Below are 15,766 nucleotides of genomic sequence, written 5' to 3'. Positions count from 1 at the left end.
TTTTTGATGCCACTGTCGAAACAATATTTAGCCTAGACATACCTTTTTGTGCATTTACTGAACATTTGTGTAATGGCAACGACATGTGTTGACAGCTGAGCGGTGATTGCAGTCAGGTACAAAGCACTGCACCATGTTGCTGACGTTATCGTTAACCACTTTCACACACGCACACAATATATACAATACACGATGATAAATATAAAAATCGATACACAATACCTATATATAACATTATTTATTACACAATTAATACTGAAAGAACTTCTATTACAGCACATTCACTATATAAAATAAAATTCCTCCACACACACACACACACACTCGCACACTCGCACACACACACACAAACACAGACACACACAGACACACACAGAAACACGCACACACGCATGCACACACGCACACACACACACACACACACACACACACACACACACACACACACACACACACACACACACACACACTCGCAACACACACACACACACATTTTGACAGTGAATTATGGGATTCTGGGCTTTGGACCGTGCTCTGAACAGTTTGTGGTTAAGCTACATCACCGCTGTGCACTGAGAAACGATGAGCCGCAGTGTTTGTGTTGGTTTGCTATCAACACTGATTATAAATAATAATTACCAGAGAGAAAGAGATGAACCTTCTGCTTGACCAGGAGCACGGTCCATCTAAGAGCCATGTTTTCCCCTCAGGTCACACACGGGGATTTGGAGTTTTGGCTCACATGAGAGCCCCCCCACACACCCCTCCCGTCGCCACAAGACCTTGATGTTAGCCGAGAGCTCTGGGCTCTTTATTTGCCCCACTTCCTCCATCTTTCTCGTGCACAAGTATATAAGCAGGGAGAACATTTTGTGGCTTTGGCTCAGGCCTAAGCTAAACCTGGACCCAGCCGCTAATTGCTAATTACAGGTCTGTGCCCAGCAGGAGCTTGACTTCTCTGTCAGGGGCTTCTCTCCTCTCAGACGTAACCTGATCTGAGTTTTGGTTTCTCTGCCGCTCCTGCATCCGATCAAAGGCTCAACTAATCAAGTCATGTCTGCAGGAACTTTACTAGAACTGTTCACTTATATACACTGATATTAAAATATCAATCAGACTATAATTATCATATATATATATAGTGTTTTATATCTTTATTTAGAAAATGTTATTCATTTACAAAAATATTCAGTTAATTTTATTATATTTTGTGTAAATGAAAACCTAATTCCATTATTTTATTTTACAAAAAACCTTTTAAAAATGTTAATCTTATATTTTGTAATAAAACATGACATATATTTACCCCAAATACATATATTTTGTTTATAACTAACTTTAGTTTTGATTTTGTTTAGACAACATATTGTAGTTTCAATATTAATTTTTGTTATAATATTTTGTGTAAAAAAATTAATGAAAAATTGATTTTTGTTTTTTTTATTTAGACATAGATTAAATTATTAAAATATGTTTTGTCTAAAAAAAGTTTAGTGTTTTATTTTTTTACAAAATGTTATAATATATATCAATTATTTAAATTATTATTTTGTTTAAATAAAACAAATTTTAATGTTTTATTTTTTGACAAGATAGTATATAATTTTGTTTTTAATTACAAGTGTGTTTTACTTTTATATTTTATAATTTGTTTATTTAGTTGGACAAAATTCTATATAAAATGTAATTTTTTAAATTAAATTAATACAAAATATCAAATATTAACCAATAACAAATGGACAAATAATAAATTAATAAATGAAATGAAATTTAACAAGATTTTACAATTTAATCTCTTTGCTATGTAGGAGAAACAATCAGATATTACATTTGCGATTCAAAGTCTGTGTTTCATTACCCAACACAGCTTTAAATAAAGTCGGAGTTGTCTTGTCAGGATTTAATGCTCCCTCGTTCCATAAATTCCATAGAGATTTTGGGATACGGAACTGGGAACGATCAGCTAAACCAAAAATCTTTTCGGAAGAAGTTTTACATCAATGTCACAACTTCGAAAAAGCATCGAAACCCATGAGTAGCTAACAGGAAACTCGACCACCAGTTCTCCTGTGGTGTGATTCTTGGCCTCTCGTCGTCCTCTCTTCTGACTTTTACCCCCTAAAAACCTGGTTGTTTGTGTTATGAGCTTCATATTAAGAATGGCCAGTGCATTTGTGCAAATAATATTTATACAGTAAAGGTTTCACCCGCCCGCTGGGTGCTTGGTTCTGTGGTGGGTTCTGCTGGAAACCATCCGGTTGTTGGAGAGTTTCAACTGTGAAGGAAGATTATTTAACCCAGTCATCACCAGAGATTATAGCCTGTTGGCTCGAAACATCTCACAATGGGCCCTACTGTGCTTGGAGCACTTTGGCATTTTGGTATAGTCTTGACGTCTCCTGCCTGCTCAATCCCATCCTCTCCATCTCTCAAACGAGCCTCTCGCTTCCCACATTCAGAGAATTCAACAAACCCTACAGCTGTGATTTCCATTTCTATCGAGGGCTTTTCAATGTAAATAATAATATATAATGCAAACTTGGTGCTTTCCTTATTGTTAAAACAACACGCTTTGCACATGACTACAGCTGCTGTTGCATAGATTGGTGTAATTTAATGTCTATTAGCTCAAGCTCCAACTATAAAGTGAACGCAAATACTTCACAAGCTCGACTTTGTATGCTGTTGCATTGTGAAATGTGTCAGACTTCAAATTATAACTGCAGGTATCTTGCATACTCTCACCACCAGGGGCGCTACAGTGGAATCTATGTAGAGAAGGAAGTCAGTTAAACTACCAATGCTTATTGTTAACTCAGTCCCTTGAGTACTGAACTGGATCGTGAGCTATACAGTTTATCTTCTAGTTCTGTTCCTGAAAAGTTAATTTGAATTCGAGATGGCAAACAGGATTAGAATGCAGAATTGCAATTATAATTTGATTAAGGAAATATAAATTAAATGAAGTAAAATTCAAAGACAAATAATTTTATATCTTGGAGTTTGAAAGTTTTGAAGCCTTACAGACAGACAGACAGACTATTGTTGCCAAATTAATTCAAATTCACACTTGTGGATTCAAAGAACTGTGGCATGTGGCTAACAATGCCAGCAGACTGTAGGCCGAGCCCTGAGGCATCCCTGTCTGGAAATTACATTTGCATCAAATTGTTTTCTGACTAAATTTTCAGTTACCAAAAATTCTTCTCATTTGAAAACACTGTCCATGTTGCTCATTCCGAGCCCATGTTTTATATCATATTATATATTATATATTATATTTATATTTATATTTATATTTATATTTATATTATATTTTACTTTAGCTTAATTTTAATTACTGAAAATGATTTTAATAGCTTAAAAATAAAAAAAATTACAGTAACATTAATTTATAATTATTTATAAATAAAAATAATAAAATCAATTATCATTATTAATAATGCATTTCAGTCAAAAAATAAATAAATAAAGTTTCAAACTACAATGAAAAATATTTAAATTAATCAAAACATTAACATTAGTTTAAACATTTACTAATACATTTATTAACATTTCAGTTGTATTAAACATGAATAAACAATATTTATTTGTAATGTAAATTCATTGTCACTTAAATTTATAAATGAACCTAGAACAGTAAATTATGTACAAAAATGTAAGATTGTTAGTTTGAGACACCTACTGCAATGCATTAAATAAAAACTTGAAAATCTTGATTTGGATGAGTATGAAACCACCTAGCAACCACACAGCCACACCCTAGCAACAGTTTTCAGTTTTAGCCAACCACTATAATGTAAAAATCTAGTATTTGTGTGTTCTCATGTTAAACTATTTAATTTACTCCACAATGGCGCCTGAACATGAAAGATCAGTGTGACTGAGATGAAACTCATAATGAAACCCTGAGGAGAGTAATTGACCGTCTTTGTGTGAGCAGACGTTACGAGTAGTTTCCGCTCTTAGCCTTGAGAATAGACTTCCTTAATCACCATAACACAAAAGAGCCACAAACAACTGGCAGCGATGGCGATGGCAGACACCCGCGGTCGTGTGGCATGACGTCATGACGTCTGTATGTGTGTTTGTCTGACCATTCATGTGTGAGGACCACATCAAAGCCTTTCCTGCACTCAGTACGGGGAGCCACATCTTTCCGACTGCACCGTTCTTATGGCCTCGAGCCTCATATCGTGACCAGAATCTCTTTCAGTTAGACTCAACAGTGGTCCTATGGATGGATGGATGTTCGGAGAGTCAGTGCAGGAGAACAGCTGGGGTGGATAAATCACGGATGTATGGAGTACATCAGCTCCTCCGTCCTGTTTCCCGCAGGCTGTGGATTACAATTATGTGATTTACGATTCAAGTCACTGTTAAAACAATATTCCTTGACACTGTATTTTATAACATGGAGTAACACGGAGACAGCTGTACAAATCCATTAACTTCAACTATTAACATAACGTGTCATCACAATCCATGGCTTCAAAGCCTGCGATTTGATACAAGAAAGCAAATATGCTTGTTTGCAACTAGTTTTAAAAAATACAAGTTACAAACCGATTCCAAAAAAGTTGGGACACTGTACAAATTGTGAGTAAAAAAGTTGGAAAAGTTAAATGTACATCTAAGGAACAGCTGGAGGACCAATTTGCAACTTATTAGGTCAACTGTGAACATGATTGTGTATAAAAAGAGCCTCTCAGAGTGACAGTGTCTATCAGAAGTCAAGATGGGCAGAGGATCACCAATTCCCCCAATGCTATGGTGAAAAAGAGTGGAGCAATATCAGAAAGGAGTTTCTCAGAGAAAAAATGCAAAGAGTTTGAAGTTATCATCATCTACAGTGCATAATATCATCCAAAGATTCAGAGAATCTGGAACAATCTCTGTGCGTAAGGGTCAAGGCTGGAAAACCAGACTGGATTCCCGTGATCTTCACCTCTTAGACAGCACTGCATCACATCCAGGAATGATACTGTAATGGAAATCACAACAAGGGCTCAGGAATATTTCGAATTAAGTTCAATATTTTCCACCGCACCATTCACCGTTGCCGGCTAAAACTCTATAGGTCAAGAAAGAAGCCATATCTAAACATGATCCAGAAGCGCAGGCGTTTTCTCTGGGCCGAGGCTCATTTAAAATGGACTGTGGCAAAGTAGAAAACTGTTCTGTGGTCAGACGAATTAAAATTTGAAGTTCTTTTTTGGAAAACTGGGACGCCATGTCATCTGGACTAAAGAGGACAAGGACAACCCAAGTTGTTATCAGCGCTCAGTTCAGAAGCTGCATCTCTGATGGTATGGGGTTTCATGAGTGTGTGTGGCATGGGCAGCTTACACATCTGGAAAGGCTCCATCAATGCTGAAAGATATATCCAAGTTCTAGAACAACATATGCTCCCATCCAGACGTCGTCTCTTTCAGGGAATACCTTGAATTTTCCAACATGACAATGCCAGACCACATACTGCATCAATTACAACATCATGGCTGCGTAGAAGAAGGATCCGGGTACTGAAATGACCAGCCTGCAGTCCAGATCTTTCACCCATAGAAAACATTTGGTGCATCATAAAGAGGAAGATGGGACAAAGAAGACCTAAGACATTTGAGCAACTAGAAGCCTGTATTAGACAAGAATGGGACAACATTCCTATTCCTAAACTTGAGCAACTTGTCTCCTCAGTCCCCAGACGTTTGCAGACTGTTATAAAAAGAAGAGGGGATGCCACACAGTGATGAACATGCCCTGTCCCAACTTTGTTGAGATGTATTGATCCTCATGTAAATTTCCCTGAAATTTAAAATCAACTTATTTTTCCCTTAAAATTATAAATTTTCTCAGTTTTAACATTTTATATCTCATCTATGTTGTATTCGGAATAAAATATTGAAATTTTAAACCTCCACATCATTGCGTTATGTTTGTATTCACAATTTGTACAGTGTCACAACTTTTTTTTGGTTTCGGGTTTGTACTTATAATGTACATGTTTTAAGTAAAGCACTGTTTCTGCACTACTAGCATTATAAAAAAAAACAATAATGACTGTTATCAAACAGGTTTCCACCAACTTTCACTGGTCAATCTTCATGTTGTCACACTCTAAACTCATTTACAATCATATATTTGGGAGTATTTAAAGTACTTTATATTGCATTCAAGCTCTCCTTTTTTTAAATCGCATTCCCTGAAAATTAAACCCATTGACTTGACATTGCTAGTGTTATATGCTGAAAGCTGCATGCTACTGTAAACATTTTCAGAGCAAGCAATAACTTATAGCGCCACAAAGTGGCAGTTTATAATTTATGAATAAGTGCTGTTTCACTAGCTCACCTATGGTAGCAGCTTTGAGCAGTGTTGGGCTGTAACGCGTTATTAGTAACGCGTTACTGTAACACAGTTACTTTTGACAGTAACTAATACTGTAACACATTACTTTTTAAATAAATTAACTCCGTTACCGTTACCATATGGTGTATTGTCGGTTACTTTTGTCTGAAGTGCAGCCTAACCTGTTTGCAGCAGCGACGCATTGTAGGATTGGTGGATGCTAATCACTGTAAACACGAAGACGCACTGTGGGCGTGTCTCCGTTTATTCAAGTATGTGCGGCAGTCATGGCGAGTCAAGGCGAGAGCAACACGAGTTTCTCAAAGTGGAAATATGCTCATTATTTCACTTTAGTTGAGCATAAAGACAAAAACCTTTTAGTCAAATGTAAGCTGTCTTTCTGGTTCGAATGTCCTCTCCTAGCCCATGAATTTCCAATCCGTGCTCAGATTTTGTAAACCGTACCCTCGGTTTTTGAATCTGTACCCACGAATTAATAATCTGCGCGCGCACTTTCGCAATCCGTTCCCATGGATTTGTAAACTGTAGCCTATTCACGGATTCATGCAGCAAGCTCCTACGTGTTAACATACAGTTTTAATGAATATTATTATGTGGAATGGGTCTACAGCAAAGTGTCTGAAGTGATTCTCTGTATGTTTTTCTCATCCAGGTGAAATATTGTTGAAAACATGCACCTGTCTCTACTGTGGAGTCACCGGCTTTCAGTCAGCTCCTTAGCATGATAGCATAGATTTAATTTTTAAACAGCATTTATTTATATATATTTGTATGTATGTTTGTCGAAATTGATTCTGAATAATTCAGATTGCTTTCATTTATTTATTTCTAAAATAAATAAATGAATTCTTAAGCTGTGAAAGGAACATTTTTAAGGGCTCAACACAACAGCTTTTATGATGCAGAAGCCACTTTAGTTTTTGATTATGAATATATTATTCAGGTGTTTTGTTATTTATTTCAGAAATCCTTGTGATATACAATATTCAGTTCGTGCTGGTCTGACTTAATCAAAATAGTGTTTTAAATTACTTTCTGTTTTACTTTGTATTTGTATAGACCATAACGCATAAAAGCGCATTAATGGGAACTTTAAAGAAAGTTCTTTAAAACAGTAACTAAAAAGTTACTTTTAACATTAATGTATTACTTTTTGGTGTAAGTGATCAACAAAGTAATTGAGTAACTTTTTGAGTTAAGTAACTAGTAACTGTAACTAGTTATTATTTCTTAGTAACTAGCACAACACTGGCCTTGAGCGCCTCATAATCACACGCACTCGAATGCATTATCTATTATTCTGTGTTGTAAGTACTTAAAATCCCCGGGCTAAATTCCCAGAATGCCACACCAGCAGAGTTTAATAGAGAATAAATACACTTCAGCTTTCAGTGATACAGAATAAAAGCGATCAGTTGTAAAACATAACAGTGTGGTTTTCAATGGAGGTACAACTGGAACAAACACTCCAGTTAAAGTCCAGCGAGCTGACAGCAATGATTCATTGCTAATTGAGCTTGAGACACCAAAACCGCTCATGTGGCCTTTCAAAGAGAGCAAGTAAAAGTCATGTCCACTTTCTATTTGTTTAGGGCCATTTGAATAACTAAGCCGCACTTCCCAACAATCCTCGTGCGGTGCAGTGTTGGGAGTGGGTTTACTGGGCGTCCTGGTGCATATAAACCTTGGCATTTCGGCTATGTGGGCCGACTCCGTTGCCTTTTCCTGCATAACCCAACAGCTAGCATGTCATTATCCAATACTGTGGTTGAGCAACTCATTCCTCGCATTTGTCCCTAGTGTTAAACCTGACCTTTTTGGATCCTGTCATTCATTTCCTCTCAGAGCTAGGGTGACCAGAAAACCAGAAATTGCACTGTTTACATGTAAACCTTCAATATCGCAACCCACGTAGCCATTGAAAATGACAAATGGCTGTTGGCATCAACCAGACTTTGTTTTGTGTACAGGGCAAACGTGCATTCGACTAAAGCTATTTGCAGACTTCATGCTCTTTAATGGCATTTCGACATGAGCATGGGAACACATTCGAGCAGCTTCATGGTTTGGAAAGCAACCGCAGACACATTCACCATTTAGCTCTAAACAACACAATCCTATAAACTTCTTAAAAAACACTGTATAAACTCCCTTTAACTTGATTTGCTTCAAGTAAACATTATTGAGCTTTGTTGCTTTTTGAATTGCATCTGAATAATTCCTAAAGTAACACAAGAACACATTGCATTTGAAACACTGTTGTAAAAGAAAGCAATTGTTCTGTAATGTGAGCGACTGTTACAAAATTTGTTACAAAGACTTGTTACACAGGAATGTTACAAAATTTGGTAACTTTTGTGGCACTGCCCATATGAACACACAAACAAAATTGTGGGAAGATTAGAAAAATCTAAATGGTTTTAAGCCAAAAGAAAAAAGAAAAAAAAAAGTTATATGCAATCTTCGTGGTCATAATGGGAAATATAAACAATACCAAATACAATGAAGTAGTTACAATGTTTGAACATATTATGTATAAATATACATCCAAATGCAAAACCTAATAAAATTAGGTTAGATATCGTTGGGAAAATCACATTATTTGATTTTTTTGCATTACCTCCCTCAAGTTTTTTAATGCTCTGATAAATTTGTCAACTTACAATTGGGAAATGAGAAAGGGTCAAGCAAACTGAAAATTATATATTAACTGAATATAAATATATATATATTTTTATGCATTTAGCAGACACTTATCCAAAGTGACTTACAGTGCATTCAGGCTATCAATTGTTACCTATCATGTATATATGGTAAATGGTTTCTTGGACAGATCAAACTAACTGTATTTATTTATTACTCTACCACAGGAATAGAAGAAATAATCATTTACTCACCCTAATGTCACATCTGAGCATCTGATTTCTTTACTAAGAAGTAAATGGCGATATATAATCCAGTAAAAAGGACAGAAAACATCACTAAATTGTGCGTATGACAACTGTATTGAATCTAGAGTCTTCTGAAGTCAAACGAACTGAAACAGCATCTGTTGTTTACTCATAATTGTGTACTCATAATTTGTGTTTTTAGGCCGGACTTACTTAGAACCATTAGAAAACAATTAGCTAACTCTCTCTCTTTTTATTACACATGTATGTTTATAAAAGTTAATTAAAGCTGACCCTATGTAATAAAACTCCCCTGAGTTGGCCAGCTCCAAACCTCTGAATCGAAAACAAAAGATTCTCAAAGTTTCAAAGCTTCATGAAAGAATTTGCATTAGACGCATTTTTAGTGGATTACAGTGAATGAATTTACAGCTTTTTGTGTCATCTTATGTAAACCAGTTAAACCAAGAGAGTAATAGGAACAGAATGAGACCAAATACAGCTGATCTTATGTCTGTACTGTAGCTCATTTATTCACTTTCAGAAGGTTTTCCAGCGTTCTTGGCTCATTTGGACGATCCCCGCTGTTTTCTGCCAGGCCTGTAATGAAGGATGTCTCTCTGTTTTCTCTGTTTCTGTAACAGTGAGCGTCACATCCATCATTCAGCTTTAGTATCAGATGCTCCTTTGAGTCGCTGTATAACGGCCGTGAACTATCCTTATTTTCATAAACTTTGTGTCTGTTATGTTACCACCACATATTAGAGACCAGACAAAATTATGACAATGTTGTGTCTCTATAAATGACAAAAGATCCATAATTTTAAACTTCAGAGCCTGGTTTGTAGTCAAAACATTAATTAAGGACAGACACAGATGTAAAAAAAAAATCTTCCCATACAAATTGCATTGTACGAATGCATGTGAAATCACCACCTCATAAAACAATTACGTTTATCCAATGTATTTCCACGCGTAAAAGGAATGCATGGCCTTGATTGTTTTATGCTAATATTCGCTATAGCAACATTTTCACAATGTGACCTTTTCTTTTTCTGTGAATTGCAGATTTTGTATGAACCATTTGCATTCACATACTTCTTCTTTTCATGCTTTTTTACAACAACAAACTACCAATTGAAAACTACTTTACGTTTTGGCCAATTAATTACGTTTGGCTAATTCGTATAAGTGTAAAAAACATTTTTTTTTTTGCTTCACAAATAAAGTTCAATATACAAGACAATATAAATTTATGTTGAAGATACATTATTACAAATAAATAAACTAAAATAAAAATTGTAAATACATTTTTTTTTATAATGTGTAGATAGTTTAACTAAAAAAATAAATAAATTATTGGATGAAGTATGCATGTAACTCGAAAAGTCCCCATACAGAATGAGGTGCACTGGTCAAAATGAGTAATTAAATTATTTCACCAATTAATAATTTGACCATAATTTGCTCGGGTTGATTCCAATCATTAGTAAATCAAACTTTCCATGTAACTTGGCTAAGTCGACTCCAGAAATGAAAGGCTGTTGGTTTGTGCTTGCTGGTCAATTTAAGACCTTGACGCATGCCAGCGAAAGCCAATCATTCCCACAATCCTCTTGTTCGACTCGCTATGGTCATGCCATGCATTGATAGATCGAACTAAGTGCTCTTCGTTCCTCGGCGGTGGAAACTTGGACCGGGGGTGAATGGAGCCGTTTATGACCACATCCCTTTTAGATGTGAAGCGAGACGGTCTTTCCTCGACGTCAGGGGACTGAAGCTCATTTCAGCGGATGGAGAGACGAGTCTCAGACGTAGCTCGCTCATGACTGCTGCGGTCAAAAGCAGTGGCTTTACAAAGACAATGGACCAGTGATGGAGTCGTTTATCATGGTTTTATGTTCCTCTACTGTGAGGTTTACTCTCACAATACATGCTTTGAAGACAGAAAAACTGCCTGTAAATCATTAATGCATGAAGAGAGATGAACTAAAAATGACACTATACGACAAAGAAAAACTATATGAGACTTAGGGTGTACCACGTTGAGCTCAGAAACAGGAAAAACATCCAAGAAGGTGTAAAAAGTGTAAGAAAGAAAAATACAAATCATGCACTTCAATTTTAAGAAATCAAATATACATTTCTCATCATGTCAGATGAAAACGCTTGGTGAAAACACATTTAAATGCACAGGGAACCCAACAGTTATGCATCTGCTCACTGGAAATGATGCACAACAAATTAAACGCTGTTTGCAACACATCACTTCTGTAATGCAACGTATTTCCGAAATAAACTTCAGATATTCAAGAAGATAGTCTCAGTTTTGAGGAAGTTTTGCGAGCTTATGTTAGTGAAAATAACATTTTAAACTAGTCTAAACTGGTTTGGTTGTCTCTTCTGGTTCTGAACACTTCTGTAATGTGAGCTTGGATGAACTTGGACCTTATATTACTAAAAATACCATCCTGAACCAAGCTATACAGGCTTACTGGTCTCCTCTTCAGGTCTTTTGGATGATTAACTCAAGGGTTTTGGACACTTTTCGACAAGCTGAACCAGCTGAAGACCAGCTTGGCCGGACTGGGAGATCAGTTTAACAATATAAACCATAAAAGAAAAACGTATTATTTCCCCAGTAGTTTAATGGAACATTTCTAAGGAAAGAAAACAAGATCTCAATTGTTTCTTCTAGGAACGGATTGAATAGTTTTCAAGCATTTGCATTTTGACAATCTTCACATTATAGCGGAAAAGTCCGATATCTATAGCCTTTGTCTATAGCACTATTATTAAAACCTCCAGCTTGGACGTCTGCTGATTAGAGCCACTGATGTCTTGAGCTCCCAGAGATCTACTATTACAGCTGGCATTTGTGCAAAACTAAACAAAACAAAACACAAAACACCAGGTTTGATGAGCGCTGATGTTTTCCTGAAGCCCAACAGGTGGCAGACACACACCAGAGACATGGAAGACTTACTTCTGTCTTCTCAGAAACATTCGGGTCAATTGCTTCCAATGCAACCTCAACAGGTTTCGATGAGGCCAGTCTTCACCTTCCTAAACCCAAAGCACTCGATCGAGACGCGTGACTCCTCATAACTTACAACAACCGCCTTTAACCAGAACTGAGGTCCCAACCAAAGCCAGAGTATACAGAGCCGGATTTATCCCACACTCGTGAAAACACAGAGTCAAAGACTGTTGAAGAACGCTTTAGAGAACAAAACGCTTTCTGACGCTTCATGACGTCCGTGAGGATGTTTAGAAGTGAGTTTATTTATGACGAGCACATCTCGAGACAGAAAACAACGACAGCTTTACTTTAGCATTACACAAGTGACACTAAACACAGCATTGGGAAAATATACAGCACTATTAATTAAAAGTTTTATTAACTTAGATCTGAAATAGAATAAAATATGAATATATTACATGATGTGTGCTTGTGTCAAAATAGTTTTCATTCATTTAAATAAATCTCAAATAGAGTAAAATATATATGAGTAGCCTATTAGATGAAAAAATGTAAACTTAAAGTTAAATGAAAATTAGAAATGTTGCTTGTCAACTAACTGAAATAAAATGTTAAAGAAAGTATTAAAAATTACTAAAGCTAAAAATGAAATAAAGCGAAATACATATTAATAAAAAATAAATCAAATTACAAAAAAATACAAATAAACACATAAAACTGCTAAATCTCAAAATAAAATAAAAAAAGTGTTTTTTTAATTTTTTATAAAAGCAAATGTAAAATATTAAAACTAAACTAAATGAAACTAAAATAACGTTGGTGGTAATCGAACAAAAAATGCTTTTTAATTCAGATGGTGACAATCATTGTTATCCTTAAATAAACTATTCAAAATAGGTTTTACATTTTTTTAAATAAATATGAAAAATGAATGAAATATGAAGATTAGATGGACAGTTTAAGTACTAAAATTACTAAAACAAAATTAAGCTAAATAAACGAACTAAACCTGATAAAATGACAAAATCAAACACAATTACTATATATATATATATATATATGTATATATAAAATTGAAAAGAAAAAAATAATTCAGGATGCAGCATAACATATACATGCATGTTCAAAATACAATGATCTTATGCGTAACGTGAGCAAAATCTATTTTCTGCAGTGCCTCTGAAATCCTGTTTCCTCCTAGGAGCAGCTAATAAATAAATGCTACTTAAATCACAATTGCAGCTTTATTTAAAGTGAATGGCTGTTTGAAAGCTCAAGTTTGTGTCAGGGTTTGGGTAGAGGGATGAGGCGAGGACTCAGTGATGCAGTGAGAAGGGCTCTTTAATAGTAATAATAATCAAATTAAAGCTGCAAGCAGCGATGACCATGCCCTCGCACCCGGGCTCACCGGCAGCGAGTGGCTTTAGTAAATAGGTCCCCGACACGAAACCGGAACTCAGCAAGACATGACCGGGATCCGAACACCACGCTCCAACATGAACCAAACATGAGGAGAGTATCAGGGCTCTGTCACAAAACCATGAATAACACTAGATTGAAGTGACCGAACCCTGAGAGTTTGTTGCGAGCACACTGAGAAATAAACAACACTTTTACTTTAGCATTACACAAGTGACATTTAGACAACTTCCAGCACTTCCGGGAGTTTTTACAGCGTGAATGCTGTCCGCCCCGGTGTGTCAGTCTCAGTAATGTTATTCTCAGATTAATGACATCAGGACGCTTGAACCCTGAGCTTTAGGGTTTCTCAATCTGAAAACAAAACAAGACTGCTGTTTGGTCTGGGTTTGCAAGCACACAACCCTAAACAATGATGTTTGGCTCATCCTGTGAGATGTTACGACTAACACAGAGCGCTCATGCATGTGATAATATTTGGGTGATTGATTTCACTGGATGTATTAGTCAGGTGTGAGTATTTTCAGTTGTCTTTGCACCTTCCCAGAACACACAAGCGTCAGAAACTGTGTTATTTTTTTTAAAGTGATTCATGAATAAAAAATGATCTCATGGCCACAGCTCATCTATTTTTAAAGTAATAAATAAAGCAAAAATTATAAAAAACAAAAACAAAATGATAAATAGATTAAAAAATTATTAGATAAAACTAAAAATACAAATAAAAACAATTAAAATAAATTACACTTAAACAAAAAATAAAGCAAAAATAAAAACTTAAATTGATAAAACTTTATTCAAAACAGATAAATAAAAACAAAAACAAAAAGCAAAAAATAAAAAAATAAACTGATAAAATCAAAAGTAAATAAATCATAAAACATAATAAAATAAACTAAATAAATATGAATAAAATCTAACAAATAAATTAACAAAAATTTTACTAAATTATCAAAAAAAAATAAAAAAATCACAAAATTCACAAAATAAATTATTAAAATAATTTTACAAACACATTAAATAATGTAGGAAAAAATGTTGGATAGAGAAAGACAGTACCAAAGTATAAATAGTGATGCCTTAGATTCTAAACAGAAAACTCATTACTGAATTTCTCCATCTGTCTGTGGAAGTGCATTATATTTAATCAGATTTATAAATCTTGGTTCAAGGGTATTAAGATATTTTTGATTAAGAACAAGACCAAAAAAAAAAAAAGTCTATATAGTCTATATGGCCATTAATAAAAATAAAATAAAAATTGTGAACACAAAAGAAAAATATGCAGAAATATGCACCAGTGTATTAATACATTGTAAACCACAACATTTATCTACATTTATAAAAAGCTAATAAATGAATAAAAATGCTTTCTCATTTAAAATTATGAATCAGTTCATAATTTATTATTATTATTACTAAAGACTAAAATTAGTTTTTGTGGATCTAGTAAAATAATGAAAGTGCATAATTCAAGATCACCATCGCATTGACCTTTTAATTTTGTCATGTTTATCTGTGAGACTAAGAAGATCCATGAGACACGGCGTGACCCCGGGACTGGACGTGTGATGTGTGTTTAAGCGATTGACCCTGGCGGCTGGGGTTTCTGTTTACTGAAACATGAGGTTCTCCGGTAGTTCCTGTCCGAATAATTTCGTTCTGGTTCAGAAACCTGCCACCGTGAGACCTAATGCTAATATGCTAATAGCAGTTATGCTCAAGTTTCTTTTGACCTGGTGAAAAAGACGTTTGTGTTTACACTGACATTCAGAGATAACAAAAATATACACGTCCATGAACATGTGTTGTACTACTGCGGTTTCCCTTGAACGGTGATGCAGAACAGCTATGTGCTGCTTTAAGCTTAAAGCACAGAACTCTAATAAGAAAGTAAATAGTACTAGTACACACTGGGTATTCAGTATTAGCGAACACATCCTCGTGATAGTGGACTACGCCACCCGCAACCCAGAATATGTAACCCCTTCACAAGGCCACATCCAAGGCATTGCCTCTGTAGCCAAGTCGCCATCCCCACCGAGATATTGACTGATCAGGGCATCTCTTTCATGTCCCGACTAATGCCGACCTCTGTCGTCTC

The 15,766-nt window shown here is 35.4% G+C and overlaps 1 protein-coding gene across 8 annotated transcripts in view; it reads right to left on the bottom strand.

Annotated features, from left to right (window-relative positions):
- The window catches only part of LOC113066589 (neogenin-like), a 1,074,835-nt gene that overhangs the window by 434,686 nt on the left and 624,383 nt on the right, over positions 1-15,766 (bottom strand). The gene's annotated exons all lie outside the window — the stretch shown is intronic.

Source organism: Carassius auratus, chromosome 50 (assembly GCF_003368295.1).
Source record: "Carassius auratus strain Wakin chromosome 50, ASM336829v1, whole genome shotgun sequence".
NCBI lineage: Eukaryota > Metazoa > Chordata > Actinopteri > Cypriniformes > Cyprinidae > Carassius > Carassius auratus.
This window is presented reverse-complemented; position numbering and strand designations above follow the sequence as displayed.